General features: G+C 41.4%; 1 long non-coding RNA gene across 1 annotated transcript; it reads left to right on the top strand.

Moving 5' to 3' along the window:
• The first annotated feature begins 57 nt into the window (after nucleotides 1-57).
• On the top strand, nucleotides 58-3,803 carry LOC111821555 (uncharacterized). The gene is made up of 3 exons (XR_002824932.1): nucleotides 58-225; nucleotides 1,012-1,173; nucleotides 3,338-3,803. It is a non-coding gene; the product is annotated as an uncharacterized LOC111821555 (long non-coding RNA).
• Nucleotides 3,804-17,581: the final 13,778 nt, after the last annotated feature.

Raw genomic sequence — 17,581 nt, 5'->3', positions numbered from 1 at the left:
GGGGGCGCGGCTCTGCGAGCCACACCGGGCTCCAGAGTCGGCTTCGTGCTTCCCAAACTGCGAGACAGCAGCTGGGCGGATCTTTGTTCTTTTGACACAAAGCCGATGAACTTGCGCCCCTGCTTCGTGCAGGTGCTCCGGCTCTGCTGAAGGCGGGGGTTGGGGAAAATCTAACACGTGAAGTTGCTGTTTCCCAGGGCTGATCTGAAGTGCACAACACCCAAGGTATAAACGTACAATAGCACGTTTCTGCTATATCCAAACTAGGTTTCTTCCTTTTTTTTTTTTAATTTAAAGATTATTTATTCGAATCATTTGCTCCTTTTGGCGTCTTGGGCCACCATACCACGGTGATTATGTAAAAAGTTGTATGTGAAATGTTAAGCGCTTTATTAAAAATACGTATCTCTATGGAATTCACTACATAGACTTAGAAACTTCAGACAGCCTGTCTTATAACAAGGAATGTGCTTTCCTGATACATATTTATCAATGAAGGTACATAAGTACCTGATATCAACGGCAGTAGGTGTTATTTAGTTTGCGGGAAGGGAGAAATAATTGTATTTGAGCTCACTTTTGTGCCCAGCCCCACCCCAACCCCGGTGAGAACTTACGTCTGTTGTGTGCAGGACTCTCCACACAGCCTGTGGGAGTGAAGGACTTCACCAGACTCAAAGCAGTTCTTAGTCTATGCTTGAGAACATCGGGCTCCACAGTTTTTCTGCTGGGGAATAGAGCTAAAGTCAGTAACCCTGCCTCTCAAGAAACTCTTGGAGAGAACTGAGCAGTAATTTATTTAGCCTGTCTTACGCTTGGTCAAAAGTACTCTTGAAAACTCAAAAAGGTCTTTCTATAAATACAACAAATCGAAGACATCTATTTTAATTTGCATTACCAATTTTTATTTTGTGGGTTTCTGGCCTTGGTAGGCAACTAGCTATTTATATGCTGAAATTTTGCAAAGAGAAATGTGGTAGAAACTAAAATTCAGTCATTTTTTTCCTTCAGATTTTTGCTGTTAAAATGGTGGATTCCGTATTCATGCTGCTAAGTGGTCACCCTTCACAACTGAATGTACACAGAACCCTAATTTGCAACATGGCTGATTTCTCTCTGTTCACTGCAGGCCTCTGCCGGACAGGCTGCCAGTATTGATCAGCATCCCACGTGGTAGGTATTGGCTTCCTCTCTTCAGACTTAGTTAAGACACTCTCCCAGGTGGATCTAAGGCCAGCAACACCACCCTCCCTTACTCCACCTTTAGTCAGAAAAGGTCCTTTATTCTCTAAACTAAAATCTGCATTCTTTCTACATGCCTAGCGGCTTTTGTAACTGCACATGGAAGAGGAATTTGGCATGGCGTCCCTTGTTTTTCACCTCCAAGGACTGTTTCAGTTTCAGCCCAGTGCAAATGTGCAAGATAACAAAAGAGGCGATTAAAATATCATAGCCTGCCCCAGACATCGCGGTCAGTTTTAGCCCTGACTGGGCAACTCTAAAGGGATAGTGTGCATTTAAACCTGATTACAGGCAAGACTTAACGGAGAGAAAAGGAACTGAAATTGTCCCTCTCTCTCTTTTTTCTCCCTTTGCTTCCCCTCAACACCACAGTCTTTCTCATCCTGGCTCTGACTACACATGCTTTGGATTTTAAAAATGTACAAAAGTCCTAGCCAGCGAAGTTCCGGGAGGCACTGCTAGACAGCCCTCCCACCCCAGTCTCGCTCGTCATGTTTCTCTTGGTGATTCAAGGCCTTTTCAAACACCCCATTTTTGCCCATCATCCTTTTGTCACTACCTCAGCCCTCAGGCTTGTCAGCGTCCTGGTCTTCAGCACCTGTCATGTGGCTCATCTCCCAACTTGCTACATTTCCTTCCTTCAGCTCATTCCACCCACTCCGTCTTGGAAAACTTATCAGCCGGCTGCTCCGATCAGCCACTGTCAAGAGAAGGCAGGAGGGATTAAAGCAAGCTCCTGAATGCTTGGAGATGACAGAATGACATTGTCCTAGTTTGCTAGTGTTGCTGTAACAGGAATATCACAAGCAGGTGGCTTTAAAGAACGGAAATTTATTTTCTGACAGTTTGGAGGTTAGAAGTCCAAATTCAGAGAGTAGCTCTAGAAGAAGGTCCTACTTTGTGTCTTTCAACTTCTAGTAACTGGCAATCCTTAGAGTTCTTGGGCTTGTAGGTGCATCTGGCCGCGTTGTCGTCAGATAACGTCTGACGTTATCCTCCCCATTTGTGTTCGCTTGTCTCTGAGTCTAGGCTACTGCTTCTAACTCTGAAGCGATTAGGTTTATAACACACCCTATGTTGATATGGCCTCATTAACATAAAAGGGAAAGCCCTATTCCCAAATGGGATTACATCCACAGGTATTGTTGTTGTTATGTGCCACAGGTCCGTTCTGACTCAGCGATCCTACAGGACAGAGTAGAACTGCCCCAAAGCGTTTCCAGGGAGCAGCTGGTGAATTCAAACTGCTGACCTTTTGGTTAACAGGCAAGCTGTTAACTACTGTGCCATTCTGGAAACAGCAGTCAAGAAATCAAAAGACGCATTGCATTGGGCAAGTCGGCTACAGGAAATCTCTTTAAAGTAGTAAAAAGCAAAGATGTCACCTTGAGGACCAAGGTGTGCCTGACCCAAGCCATGCTGTTTTCAGTCACTTCATGTGCATGCAAAAGCTGGACAATGAATAAGGAAGACTGAAGAAGAATTGATGCCTTTGAATTATGGTGATGGCAAAGAATATTGAGTATACTATGGACTGCAAAAGAACAAACAAATCTGTCTTAGAAGAAGTATAGCCAAAATGCTCCTTAGAAGCAAGGATGGCGAAACTTCGTCTCACATGCTTTGGACATGTTATTAGGAGGGAGCAGTCCCTGGAGAAGGACATTATGCGTGGTAAAGTAGAGGGTCAGCAAAAGAGAAGAAGACTCAATGAGATGGATTGACACAGTGGCTACAACAGTGTGCTCAAACGTAACAACGATTGTGAGGATGGCGCAGGACTGGACAGTGTTTCGTTCTGTTGTACATAGAGTCGCTACGAGTTAGGACCGACTCGACGGCGCCTAACAACAACAATGACATCTGCTTTTTTCTTACATTCCCTGTACACCAAATCCTCTTCCTGAGACAAAGCATACTGTATCTGTTAGGATGCTTTCTGTGGCATGTAACAGAAGCTCCAACGCAAATTGGCTTAAACAATAAAGATTTGTTGTTTCATAAAATAAAAGTCCAAAGGTAGGACAGGGCCCAAGCATGGTATGTCAGAGCTCTGATTTTACATCTCTGAGATTCTCTTGGTTCTGTGTTGCAGTGTTCCTTAGGCTGGTACCAAGTTGGCCATACCGTTCTCGAGGATTCTGTGCAAACTCAGCAATGTCCAGCAGAAGATGGGGTGGCCTCTTTTTTGTGTTTCGTTTTCTTGGAATCCCTGCAGTTTCCAGTCTCTGACAAGGGAAATACTATGTTACCATGATTGCCTTTGACTAATGAGGATATTCCCTGGGGGAAGGATAGTCACTGGAATAAAACTGGAGCTCCACAAAGGGAAGAAGGGAGTGGAGAGAGTGACAGTTGGGTAAATAACTGAGAGAATCTGCTACATAAACAAAAAGTTAAAAATTACAAAATACAGACAACTATGTCTTCCATGAGCTGAGTGTTTTCAAGAACTCACTACACATAACTATGGATTCTTTCTTAGACTGGGATGGTGTTATGGATTGAATTGTGTCCCCCAAAAATGTATGTCAACTTGGCTAGGCCATGATTCCCAGTATTGTGTGATTATCCACCATTTTGCCTTCTGATGTAATTTTCCTAAGTATTGTAAATTATACCTCTATGATGTTAATGAGGCAGGATTATAGGCAGTTATGTTAATGAGGCAGGATTCAATCTACAAGATTAGGTTGTATCTTGAGTCAATCTCTTTTGAGATATAAAAGAGAGAAGCCAGCAGAGAGACAGAGGGACCTCATGCCAGCTAGAATGAAGAACCAGGAGGAAACTGCATCCTTTGGACCTGGGGTCCATGTGCTGAGAAGCTCCTAGACCAGGGGAAGATTGATCACAAGGACTTTCCCCCAGAGCCAACAGAGAGAGAAAGCCTTCCCCTGGAGCTGGCACCCTGAATTCAGACTTGTAGCCTACTAGGCTGTGAGAGAGTAAATTTCTGTTTGTTAAAGCCGTCCACTTGTGGTATTTCTGTTATGGCAGCACTGGATAACTAAGACAGATGGTGTGGTGAACTACAGATCTGTGCACCTCTCGCTCCTTGCATGGGTTCTGTGAGATAATAGGCACCTAGTACATGGTGTGTTTTTTTTTTAATAAATTAAATATAAAAATGCTGGTATGATACAGTTCCTTTTCAGTTTAAAAAATTGCCCATACAATGGAACAATCAGAACAGAAATACTGAGAATGTTTACGCATTGTGAAGAAAGAATGTAACCAATGCCACTGAACAATTTGTGTAGACATTGTTGGATGGGAACCTAAACTGCTGCGTAAACCTTCACTAAAAACACAATAAAATATTATTTTTTAAAAAATTACCCATAAGACTCTTCCTTCTCCCAACCATATTTTCTTAGTTTCTTTTGAAGTTATGATTCAGAAATATTCGCTAATTTAATAATACCCGTAAGGTGTGTAACTCTGGTCTAGGCACTTGACAAAAGTTTGATGAATAAATGTGTGTATTTCAGACTGAAGATTTTATTTCACCTCTCTAGGTGAGGTGTTAGGAGGAGTATAGTAATTCTCTCCCAGACACTCATACACACTCAAACAGTAATTATACACAGTGCGTAAAATTTAGAAAATGCAAGAAAAGTACAAAGATAAAAAAATGTGTGTATCCCACAACCTGAATAGATAGAAAGAGCTACAGTTAACATGTTTGTGACTTTTCTTTCTCTTTTGGGGGAGTAGGGTGGGGTGGGGTGGAGCCTGACAGGGATTTTTATTTTGGGGTTTGCCAACTTTCTAGGTCAATAGTTCAACCAACATCATAGTTTGTTGTTCTTAAATCAATGGGTTTTCATAAATTCATTGAGTGCACATATTCATCCATTCAGTCATTAGTCATCCACTACTCCAACGTCTGCTGCATCCTAGCCAGTGGTCCTCAAGTGTTTGTTGCACAGAAAGTGCTTTGGAGTTTCTCTTATAAATTGTGGTTTGCCCACATGCATTTCCCCGCACTTCTTCTTCAACCTCCACTAAAAGGACGACAAGGGAATAAAAAGGCCTTAACCTACAAAGAAAGGAGCTCTGGTGGCGCAGTGGTTAAGCTCTTGGCTGCTAACCAAAAGGTCGACAATTCACCAGCTACTCTGCGGGAGAAAGATGTGGCTGCCTGTTTCTGTAAAGATTACAGCCTTGGAAACCATATGGGGCAGTTCTACTCTGTCCTATAGGGTTGCTATGAGTCGAAATCAACTCAATGGCAATGGTTTTTTTTTTAACTTACAGGGACAAAGACAAAGGGAGGAGAGAGAGAGAGAATTCAAGATTTCAACAAGTGTTTGGAAAATAGAAGGAGTAGCAATTAATTTAGCAGAGAAGAAGTCAAAACCAAAACCAACAAACCAGCAAATCTGTCTTGGAAGAAGTAGAGCTAGAATGCTCCTTAGAAGGGAGGATGGCAGGACTTTGTATTAAGTACTTTGGACATGTTATTAAGAGAGACCAGTCCCTGGAGAAGGACATCACGCTTGGTAAAGTAGAGGGTCAGTGAAAAAGAGGAAGACCCTCAGTGAGGTGGATTGACACAGTGGCTGCAACAATGGGCTCAAACATAAGAACAATTGTGAGGACGGTGCAGGACTGGGCGATATTTTGTTCTGTTGGTCACTGTGAGTCAGAACCAACTCTACGGCACCTGACAACAACAACACATGGCAGGGAGAATGGAACACTGGGAAAAAATTAGTAGGTAGACGGAAAACAGAACAAATGAAAAAATAAGGCAACTATTAATTTCAGAAAAGAGGCAATGCATTGTTTGGTTCTGGGAACATCAGAGCCCTGGTGGTGCAGAGTGCTCAGCTGCTAACAGAAAGGTCAGCAGTTTGAACCCACCAGTGGCTCTGGGACAGAAAATACCTGGTGATGTGCTCCTGTGATGATAATAGCCTGGGAAACTTCATGCGGCAGTTCCACTCGGTCATATTGGGTTGCTAAGAGTTGGAGTCAACTCAACGGCACATGACAACAATAATAATGAAACACTGGCTACTAATTTAACAAAAAATTATGACACATCGGGGTTGAGGGAAAAAAGTGGAGTCGGGATAGGAAAGGGAAATTCTAGTCTCTATCCGCTCTGACGGGAACAGACAGTCAATAGACAAAGACTAAAATTGGAAAAACAAGAAACAGTGACATAAGCATATAATTTTTAATGATACAGAGGAAATTTTGGTGGAAATAGAAAATATGAGGGTGGTTACCTCTAGGGCTGGGACTGGATGTAGGGAAGGGCTTATAATAATAATAACAACAAGAAACTTATTATTACTATAAGACAATAGTATTTTAATTTTAAAATTACACACATGATTATGTCTATACATGTGTGTGAATGTGTTTGTATATCTATTTATTTTCCTTTTATAAAAAAACAAAGTTTAGTTTTAAATAGTCTTATCTGTGGATATTGTTAAAAATTCTATTTCTAGGTCTTACCTTGTGACATTCCAGCCTGGTAACTCTGAAGTGAAACTCAGGAATCTGAACTTTTAACAAACACCTCAAGAAATTTGGATACATATGGTCCATGGACTATACTTTGAGAAACATCACTCAGATCCTCTAAAATTATATACAAAGTATTGTAAGAATGTACATTTTTTTGGTGAGAGCCCATAATTTTTAGATTCTTTTTGATGCCCCAAACCTAAAAAAAAGTTTTAAAATTACTCTGATATGCCTGCCTTCTCGTCCTTCCTTTCTTCCTTCTTTCCAGGAATTATTGAGATCCATTAATTATTTAAGGTCAAAAGCAAAGCTAATTATTGTTGTAGTGAGTTAAACATTTTATATAACTATATGAGACAGGCTAGAAAGCATTGGCTAAATACTCAGTCCATTGCTTAGAATATTGCTAAAGTGAATACTAGTGCAATACTACTGCAGTGTATTGTGTATAAATCTAGTGACTTGAAAGTTAATGTGTGTCCATTGGAACCTACCAGTGAAGTTGACCGACCCTGTAGTTAAATTTTATTCAGTTGAAAAAAATGTTCATATGTGGTCATTCAAGGGTATCTTTGATAGTATTAATGTCAGATGAATAGTGCCAGAGTCCAACAAGAAAAGTGTAATGCAGGTATTTTGACAATCTTGTACCTTTATTCAACATCTTAATAATTCTATGATGCAAGCCAGACTTCCCCAAACTTGTTTAGCCTTTCAACCTTTAAAAATTGTTTTTGTCTTTATAAAACATCAGAGAAGTTCATGAGATGAGATTTGGATTAAAGTAAACAGCAAAATGTGATTTCAGATTAATTGCTGGAAAGAATTAAATTTTCTTTCATATTTTTTTTAAAACCTATACACTAAGAAGTTAAAAAAAAATAACTTTTTTTTTAGTGAGAATAAAAAGTATTAAACATTTTAAAAGAAGATACATCACATAGACCAGAAAAAGCCAGTGGCTAGCAAGTTCATATTTGTTGTATGAACAATAAAATATAGCATGGCCATTCTTAATTGTTTAAACTGCCTGTACACTAATTCACATATCAAATGTTATGCATTCAAATATCAATTCATCTCTGAAGTGATACAATGGCATTCTGAGGTGTGACACACTATTTCTTAAAAATTATAGCAAAGGAGGTGGTCCAAGATGGCAGCATAGTCAGATGCCTCATAATGTGCTTCTTACAACAAAGACTCCAGAAAATAGCTGGATCACATACAGATGACAACTTTAGAACCCTGAACATCAAAGGCAAGGCAGAAGACTCAGACTGAGTGCCAAGTGGAAGGAGAGACTGCATAATAAAAGTGGACACAGAGAATTACGGAGTGCTGGCACTCTGCCAGCTAAACCTGCACAGTGCAGCCATACCTGTTGCCAGTGAGTTCATTCCAACTCATAGTGACCCTATAGGACAGAGTAGAACTGCCCCGTAGAGTTTCCAAGGAGCAGCTGGTGGATTCAAACTGCCAATGTCTGCTTCTCTGCCTGGTTGCCAGCTCGGGGGGCCCAGGGACTGGCAGCACACCCTCTTCTGCCTAGCCAGCTGTACTCGGGGGCCTGCAGCACCTGCTCCTATGCTCAGCCTCCCACATCAGGGGCCCACGGACTGGCGGTGCCTGCTGCTCCACCCAGCCACTGGCGCAGGGAGCCCGTGAACTGGGGGCACACCCTCCTTAGCATAGTGTTCTAGTGGACAGGGGCACAACCTCCTAGTGGGCACCTGTGGACTGGCGACATCCCCCTTGGCTCGCCCCCTGCCTGGTCCCCCTTACAGCTAGAGGCTTGTGCCCACTCTGACCACCCCTGTGCAGCCCTGCCTGCCCAAGACTGTTGTTGAGAGTTTCCGTACCACCTACTTGGTGACCAATGACCCAGGTACCCTTGCCCCAACCAGCCGGCAACCAGCAGTGGACACACACAACACCCAATTCAACAACTAGTGAGAGTGCTCCCTGCATCCATGCCCAGGTGACTGGCCACACGGACACATAAACTCACCAGCAATGCCAGCTACATCCTCAGCCGCCCTGCAAGACCAGTGAACAGACACCTGTGCTCGCATAACCAACCACTGCCCCGCCAACCCAGAGAGAGATGGAGAGAGCTCCAGTGTGGCTAGACTAGCGACCAGAGTAGCACACACACCTCACCGACTCAGATACATATAAAAACAAAACAAAAAATCAGGAGGCAGCAAACAAACAGATAATAAATAAATAAACATAATAACACCTTAGTGCTTCAGAGGCAATAGACTATACCAAAGCACATGAAGAAGCAGGACAAGATGGCTCCAGCAAGTGACCAAAACAAAGAACCAGAAAGCCTTCCAGAGGAAGAAATGGTAATGGAATTACCTGACAGGGGATTCAAAAGCCTAATTTACAGGGTTCCCCAAGAGATGAAGAAAGAGATCAAGGAAAACACAGACAAAATCAAGGAAAACAGACAAAGCAATAAAAGAATTCAGGAAAATAATACAAGAACAAAACGGCAGAATAAATAGGCAATTAGAAAGTATACAAAAACAGCAATTAGAAATCCAAAAGATTAACAATAAAAGATCAGAAATAGACAACGCAACAGAAGGACATAGAAGCAGAATTGAATCAATGGAAGACAGAATCTGCAAAATAGGGGTCAAATCCTTTGGTACCAAATTGTTTGAGGAAAACTCAGAAAAAAGTACAAAGAAAAATGGAGAAAGCCTAAGAATTATGTGGGACACTATCAAGAAGAAAAATTTATGTGTGATCAGAATCCCAAAACAGGAAGAGGCAAAACAACAACAACAAAAAACACCACAGAGAGAATTATTGAAGGTACACTGGCAGAAACTTCCCTACTATTTTGAAAGATGAGAGGATACCTATCCAAGAAGCTTGACGAAACCCATACAGGATAGACCCCAAAAGAAAGTCACAAAGACATATCATAATCAAATTTGCCAAAACAAAAGACAAAAAAGAATCCTGAAAGCAGCTCAGGAAAAACAAAAAGCCACCGACAAAGGGGAACCAATAAGACCAAGCCCTGATTAGTTGTCAGAAACCATGCAGGCAAGAAGGCATTTGGATGGCATATATAAAGCCTTCAAGGAAAAAAAATGCCAACCAAGAATTATCTATCCATAAAAATTGTCACTCAAATATGATGGAAAATAAGGACATTTCCAGATAAACAGAAATTAAGGGAATTTTTAAAACCAGACCAATCTTATGAGAAATATTAAAGGGAGTCTTTCGGATAGAGAACTAAAAACATTAGACAACAACCTGAGAATAGAACACAGGGCAGCATCAGCCAGACACTAATCCAGATAAAGAATTCTCAAAAATAAAACAAAGATAAAAGACTGAAAACAGGGAACAGGACACATCAGTATGTAACTGATGAAAACGTCAAAACAAAAAGGAGGAATAAATGATGGAATTATAGAACTTTCATATGGAGAGGAAGTCAAAGAGCTATAAAAATAAGACTGCTTTAAATTTAGGATGATAAATATAAATTCCAAGGCAATCACAAAGAAAGTTAAGAAACCTACTCATCAAAATAAAAAAGACAACCATAGAGACCCAGTAAATACAAAATGAACAACAATGAAAGAAATGAAAAGTCCACACACAAAAAAAGAACTCGGCATAGAAAATTAAGCAGGACAGAGAAACTGTCAACACTACAAAAAAAAGCACAACAAAATGACAGCAGTAAACTCATACCTATATAATCACACTGAATGTAAATGGCTTAAATGTATCAGTGAAGAGACAGACAGTGGCAGAATGGATAAAAAAAACAAGACCCATCAATATCCTGTCTACAAGAAACACACTTTAGACACAAAGACATAAATAAACTAAAACTCAAAAGATGGAAAAAATATATCAAGCAAACAATAACCCAAAAAGAGCGGGAGTGGCAATATTAATCTCTGATAAAATAGACTTTAAGGTAAAATCCACCATAAAAGATAAGGAAGGACATTATATAATGATTAAAGGGTCAATCCACTAAGAGGACATAACCATAATAAATATGTGTACCCAATGACCAAAACAAACAAACAAACCAAACCCTTTGCTGTTGAACTAATTATGATTCATAGCGACTCTATAGGACAGCGTAGAACTGCCCCGTAGGGTTTCCAAGAAGCAGCTGGTTAACTCGAACTGCCAGTCTTTTAATTAGCAGCCAAGCTCTTAACTATTGTGTCACCAGGGCTCCTGAATGACAGGGCTCCAAAATACATAAAACAAACCCTAACAGCACCAAGAAGAGAAACAGTTCCACAATAATAGTAGGAGACTTCAACACACTGCTTTCGGTGAAGGACAGAACATCTAGAAAGAATCTCAACAAACACAGAAGGTCTAAATGCCACAATCAACCAACTTGACCTCATAGACATATACAGACCACTTCACTGAACAGCAGCAACGTATACATTCTCTTCCAATGCATATGGATCATTCTCACAGAAAAGGAAGGAATACTCCCGAATTCATTCTATGAAGCCAGTATAAACCTGATACCAAAGCCAGGCAAAGACACCAAAAAAAAAAAAAAAATTACAGTTGGATATCCCTCATGAATATAGATATAAAAATTCTCAATAAAATTCTAGCCAATAGAATTCAAAAGTGTATCAAAAAAAATACATAATTACCAAGTGGGATTCATACCTGGTATGCAAGGATGGTTCAAAATTAGAAAATCGATCAACATAATCCACCACATAAATAAAATGAAAGTATCACATGATCATCTCAATTGACTCAGAAAAGGCATTTGATAAAGTCCAACACCCATTCCTGATAAAAACTTTCAGCAAAATAGGAATAGAAGGGAAATTCCTCAAAATAATAAACGGAATTCATACAAAGCCAAGAGCCAACATTATTCTCAATGGAAAGAGACTAAAAGGATTCCCCCTGAGAATGGGAACCAGACAAGGATGCCCTTTATCACCACTTTTATTTGACATTGTACTGGAAGTCCTAGTTAGAGGAATAAGGCAAGAAAAGGGAAATAAGGGCATTCAAATTGGTAAAGAAGAAGGAAAACTACCCCTATTCCCAGACAATATGATCCTATACATAGAAAATCCCAAAGATTCCACAAAAAAGATGCTGGAACTAATAGAATGATTCAGCAAGGTAGCAGGTACTAGATCAATGTACAAAAATCAGTTGGATTCCTGTACGCCAACAAGGAGAACTTCGAAAAGGAAATCAGAAAACAAAACCATTCAAAATAGTCCCCCAAAAGATAATATACTTAGGAATAAATCTAACTAAGGATGTAAAAGACCTATGCAAAGAAAACTACAAAACATTACTGCAAGAAACCAAAAGAGACCTACATAAATGGAAAACATACCATGCTCTTGGATAGAAAGATGTAACATTGTGAAAATGTCAGTACTACTCAAAGCGATCTATAGATATAGTAAAATCCCAATCCAAATTCCAAAAGCATTCTTTAACAAGATGGAAAAAGGAATCACCAACTTTATATGGAAAGGAAAGAAGCCCCGAATAAGCAAAGCATTACTGAAGAAGAAAAACAAAGTAGGAGTCCTCACACTACCTATTCTCAGAACCTACTATACAGCCATGGTAGTCAAAACAGCCTGGTACTGGTACAATGACAGACACATAGACCAGTGGAACAGAATTGAGAAACTAGACATAAATCCAGTCACCTATGGACAGCTGATTTTAATAAAGGCCCAAAGTCCATTAAATGGGGAAGAGACAGTCTTTTTAAAAAATAGTGCTGGCAAAACTGGATGTCTATACGTAGAAAAATGAAACAGGACCCATACCTCACACCATACAAAAAACTAACTCAAAATGGATCAAAGACCTAAACATAAAACTTAAAACTATGAATATCATGGAAGAAAAAATAGGGACAATGTCTCGGGCCCTAATATATGGCATAAATAGAATACCAAACATAACTAAAAATGCAAATACAGCAGATGATGAACTAGATAAATGGGACCTCCTAAAAATTAAACACTTATGCTCATCAAAAGACTTTACCAAAAGGGTAAAAAGAGAACCTATAGACTGAGGAAAATTTTTTGGCTAAAACATATCTGACAAGGGTCTAATCTCTAAAATTCATAGAAAACTTCAACCTCTCAACAATAAAAAGACAAACAATGCAATTAAACAATGGACAAAGGGTATGAACAGACATTTCACCAAAGAAGACACTCAGACAGCTAAGAAACACATGAAAAAATGCTCGTGATCATTAGCTATTAGAGAGATGCAAATCAAAACTACAGTGATAACATCTCCCCCTGACAATGATGGCACTAATCAAAAAAATAGAAAATAACAAAATATTGGCAAGGTTGTAAGGAGATTGCAAGTCTTATACACTGCTGCTGGGAATGTAAAATGGTACAACCACTGTCATGGATTGAATTATGTCCCCCAAAAAACGTGTGTATCAATTTGGCTAGGCCGTAATTCCCAGTATTCTGTGGTTGTCCTCCATTTTGTGATTGTAACTTTATGTTAAAGAGGATTAGGGTGGGATTGTAACACAACCCTTACCCAGGTCACATCCCTATTCCAATGTAAAGGGAGTTTCCCTGGGGTGTGGCCTGCACCACTTTTTATCTCTCAAGAGATAAAAGGAAAGGGAAGCAAGCAGAGAGTTGCGGACCTCATACCACCAAGAAAGCAATGCCAGGAGCAGAGCGCGTCCTTTGGACCCAGGGTTCCTGTGCAGAGAAGCTCCCAGACCAAGGGAAGATTGGTGACATGGACCTTCCTCCAGAGCTGACAGAAAAAGTGTTCCTCTGGAGCCAACGCCCTGAATTCAGACTTGTAGCCTACTAGACTTTGAGAGAATAGACTTGTCTTTGTTAAAGCCATCCACTTGTGGTACTTCTGTTATAGCAGCACTAGATGACTAAGACAACCACTACGGAAAACAGCACAGTACTTCCTTAAAAAGATGGAAATAGAAACACCATATGATCCAGCGATCCCACTCCTACCTATATACTCTAAAGAAATAAGAGCTGTGACACAATAGACATATGCACACCCATGTTCATTGCAGCTTTATTCACAATAGGAAAAGATGGAAACAACCTAAGTGCCTGTCTTAGACTGGGTTCTCTAGAGAAACAAAACCAGTAAAGCATATAAATATATATAGAGAGATTTATATCATGGAAATGACTCATGTGGTTGTAAACACTGGAACATCCCAAGTCCGTGGGTCAGGCTACAAGCTTCTGATTCACGTAGCTGCAGAGGCTGGCAATCCCAAGATCGGCAGATCAGAGAGCAGGGCTATTGCTCACAGGCTGCGAAGGTCGACAAATCTCAAGATCAGCAGGCAAGACCACAGGTAAGCTGCTAGCTCAAGTCCCAAGAACTGGAGGTCAGACGAACAGGAGCCAGCTGCAGGATCCAGAGTGAGCACAAGACACGAGCCTTGCCAGAATGTCCACTTGTATTCAGTGCAGGCCACATGCCCAAAGAAACTCCCTTTTAACTGATTGGCTACTCACAGCAGATCCAATCATGGAGGGGATCAGAACATCATACAACTGCCAAACCACTGAGAATGATGGCCCAGCCATGTTGACACACAATCTTAACCACCACAGTCTGCCCCTTGTCAACTTGACACCTGTACACATCTCCTTAAACCATACACAATCTCTGAATAAAGACAATTATAAAGTCATACTTGCGCCTAATGTGATACAATGAGCACACATGCTGAAAATGTAGTAGCCCTGTTTACATCTTATATTTTATAAGTGAAAAAAACAAAAAAATTTGATGCACACGTACAAAGCAGAAATACTCATAACAATTACAGTCCTTGTTTCTGCAACTGGTCATGTGGTAGTAACTAGTATTTAGAACTACCTTCTTCCACCACCCCTTCCCTATTCCCTTTGTTCTTAGCAAGCACCTCAGCTGGTCATGGCCCTGCCTGGTGGGATGACCCAAACCTTCATTCCTGAAGAGTGTGGGCCATTAGTGGTCCTGTAGGAACTGGGTTGCTGTAGTTTTCCATTAACTTTAATCACAGGGCATGGTAGCTCTAAGAGATGCCCTAAGGGATCTCCTGCATTCCAGACATACTCTTCTTTACCTCCATTATGTAATATCAATCCAATTTCCTCTTGGTGATCAGGATCAATCACACCAGCCAGTATGGTAACTCCCTGTTGATCCAGAGGCAGAAGGAGCCCAAAGTGGCCAGGTGGCATTTTTAGCTTTCAGTTCAATAGAATCCGTGATGTGTCTCCAGGTGGGAGCATTCCTCCCTTTGGAACTAAGACCTCTAGACCTGTAGAGCACAAGGTCGTGGGGACAGGAGGCAAAAATCTTGCAGGTGGGTCACTAGGGTAATAGTGAGTTATGCCACTCCTATTTCCACTCCTTGATTCCTGGACTCATGAATCCTGGCTATCAGAGAATCAGCACCATATACTGGATGCTGGTTTAGAGCATAGACAGCCTCCTGGAGAACATGGCTCCAACCCTGCAAGGTATTACCACATAGCTGGCACCATAATTGTGTCCTTAGAGGCCATTCCATCATTCTATCAAGCCAGCTGCTTCAGGATGATGGGGACATGGTAGGACCAGTGAATTTCATGAGCATGGACCCATTGCCATACTTCATTTGCTGTGAAGCGAATCCCTTGATCTGAGGCAATGCTGTGTGGGATACTATAACGGTGGATAAGGCATTCTATAAGTCAACAGATGGTAGTTTTGGCAGAAGCATTACATGCATGGAAGGCAAATCCATATCCAGAGTGTCTATTCCAGTAAGAACAAAATGCTGCTCTTTCTATGATAGAAATGGTCAAATCAACTTGCCACCAGGTTGCTGGCTAATCATGAAGGATAGTGCCATATTGAGGATCCAGTGTTGGTCTCTGCTGCTGGCAGATTGAGCACTCAGCAGTGGCTGTAGCCAAGTCAGCCTTGGTGAGTGGAAGTCAGTGTTGCTGAGCCCATGCATAACCTCCATCCCTGCCACCATGGCCACTTTGTTCATGAGCCCATTGAGCAATGATGGGAGTAGCTGGGGAAAGAAGATGACTGATTACCACAGAATGCATCATCCTATCCACTTGATTGTTAAAATCCTCCTCTGCTGAGGCCACCCTTTGGCGAGCATTCACGTGAGACACAAAATCCTCACTTCTTTGACCCATTCAGAGAGGTGTATCTACATACCTCCTTCCCCATACATACTTGTCTCCAATTTTCCAATCATGTTGCTTCCAAGTCCCTGACCTTACAGCTAAACCATTGGCCACAGCCCATGAATCAGTATACAATCACACCACTGGCCATTTCTCCTTCCAAGCAAAGTGAATAACCAGGCGCACTGCTCAAAGTTCTGCCCACTGGGAGGATTTCCCTTCAACACTGTCCTTTAGGGAGGTCTCAGAAAGGGGCTGTAGTGCTGTCAATGTCCACTTTCAAGTGGTGCCCGCATATTGCGCAGAACCATCAGTAAACCAGGCATGAGTTTTCCCTTCCTCAGTTAACTAAAGCTCCCATGAGGCCATAGGTGATGACTGGGAGATGGAAAGTAATGTGACAGGAGTGGAGACCATGGGCATTTGGGCCATTTCCTCATGCAACTTACTTGTGCCTTTAGGTACTGCTTAGGCCCAATCTTCCGTGTTAATGATGGAGTGCTGCTGTGCATGTCCAACTTTATGACTCTGTGGGTCAGACAACACCCAGTTCATGTTGAGCAGCTCAGGCTGCATGGTAATTTGGTGTCCAGTGGTTAAGGGTTCAGTCTCTACTAAGGCCCATTAACAAGCCAAAAGCTATTTCTCAAAAGGAGAGTAGTTATCTGCAGAGGATGGTAGGCCTTTGCTCCAAATAAGTGTCTGCACTGTGATTCACCAATAGGGGCCTGCCAAAGACTCCAAATAGCATCTCTATCTGCCACTGACACTTCAAGCACTATTGGATCAGCCAGATCATATGGCCCAAGTGGCAGAGCGGCTTGCACAACAGCCTGAACCTGTTGCAGAGCCTTCTCTTGTTCTGGGCCCCACTCAACACTAACAGCTTTTCGAGTCACTTGAAAATTGGCAGGAGTAGCACAACCAATTGAGAAATCTGTTGCCTCCAAAATCCAAAGAACCCCTCTAGGCATTGTGCCTCCTTTTTAGTTGTGAGAGGAGCCAGATGCAATAACTTATCCTTCCCTTTAGAAGGAATATCTCAACATGCCCCACACCAATGGACCCCTAGAAATTTCACCAAGGTGAAAGGTGCCTGAATTTTTGTAGGTTTATTTCCCACCTTCTAACACACAAATGTTTTACCAATATGTCCAGAGTCATTGACACTTCTTCCTTACTAGGTCCAATCAGCATAATGTCATCAATGTAATGGACCAGTGTGATGTCTTGTGACATAGGGCTGGAGAATTAATGTAGCCCTGAGGTAGGAAACAGAAGATGTATTGCTGGCCTTGCCAGCTGAAGACAAACTGCTTCTGACGCTCATTCGAAACAAGTATGGAGAAAAAGACATTAGGCAGATCAATAGCTGCATACCAGCTACCAGGAGATGTATTAATTTGCTCAAGCAGTGTGGCTACATCTGGAAGAACAGCTGCAATTGGAATCACCATCTGGTTAAGTTTTCAATAATCCACTGTTGTTCTCCAAGGTCCATCTGTTTTTTGCACAGGCCAAATAGGCAAGTTGAATGGGGACATGGTGGGAATCACCACCCCTGCATCCTTCAAGTCCTTGATGGTGGCAGTAATCTCTGCAATCCCTCCAGGATGCAGTAT

This window comes from Trichechus manatus, unplaced genomic scaffold, assembly GCF_000243295.1.
Source record: "Trichechus manatus latirostris isolate Lorelei unplaced genomic scaffold, TriManLat1.0 scaffold00089, whole genome shotgun sequence".
Classification (NCBI taxonomy): domain Eukaryota; kingdom Metazoa; phylum Chordata; class Mammalia; order Sirenia; family Trichechidae; genus Trichechus; species Trichechus manatus.
The sequence above is the reverse complement of the archived record's forward strand: the minus strand, read 5'-3'. Positions and strand labels throughout refer to the sequence as shown.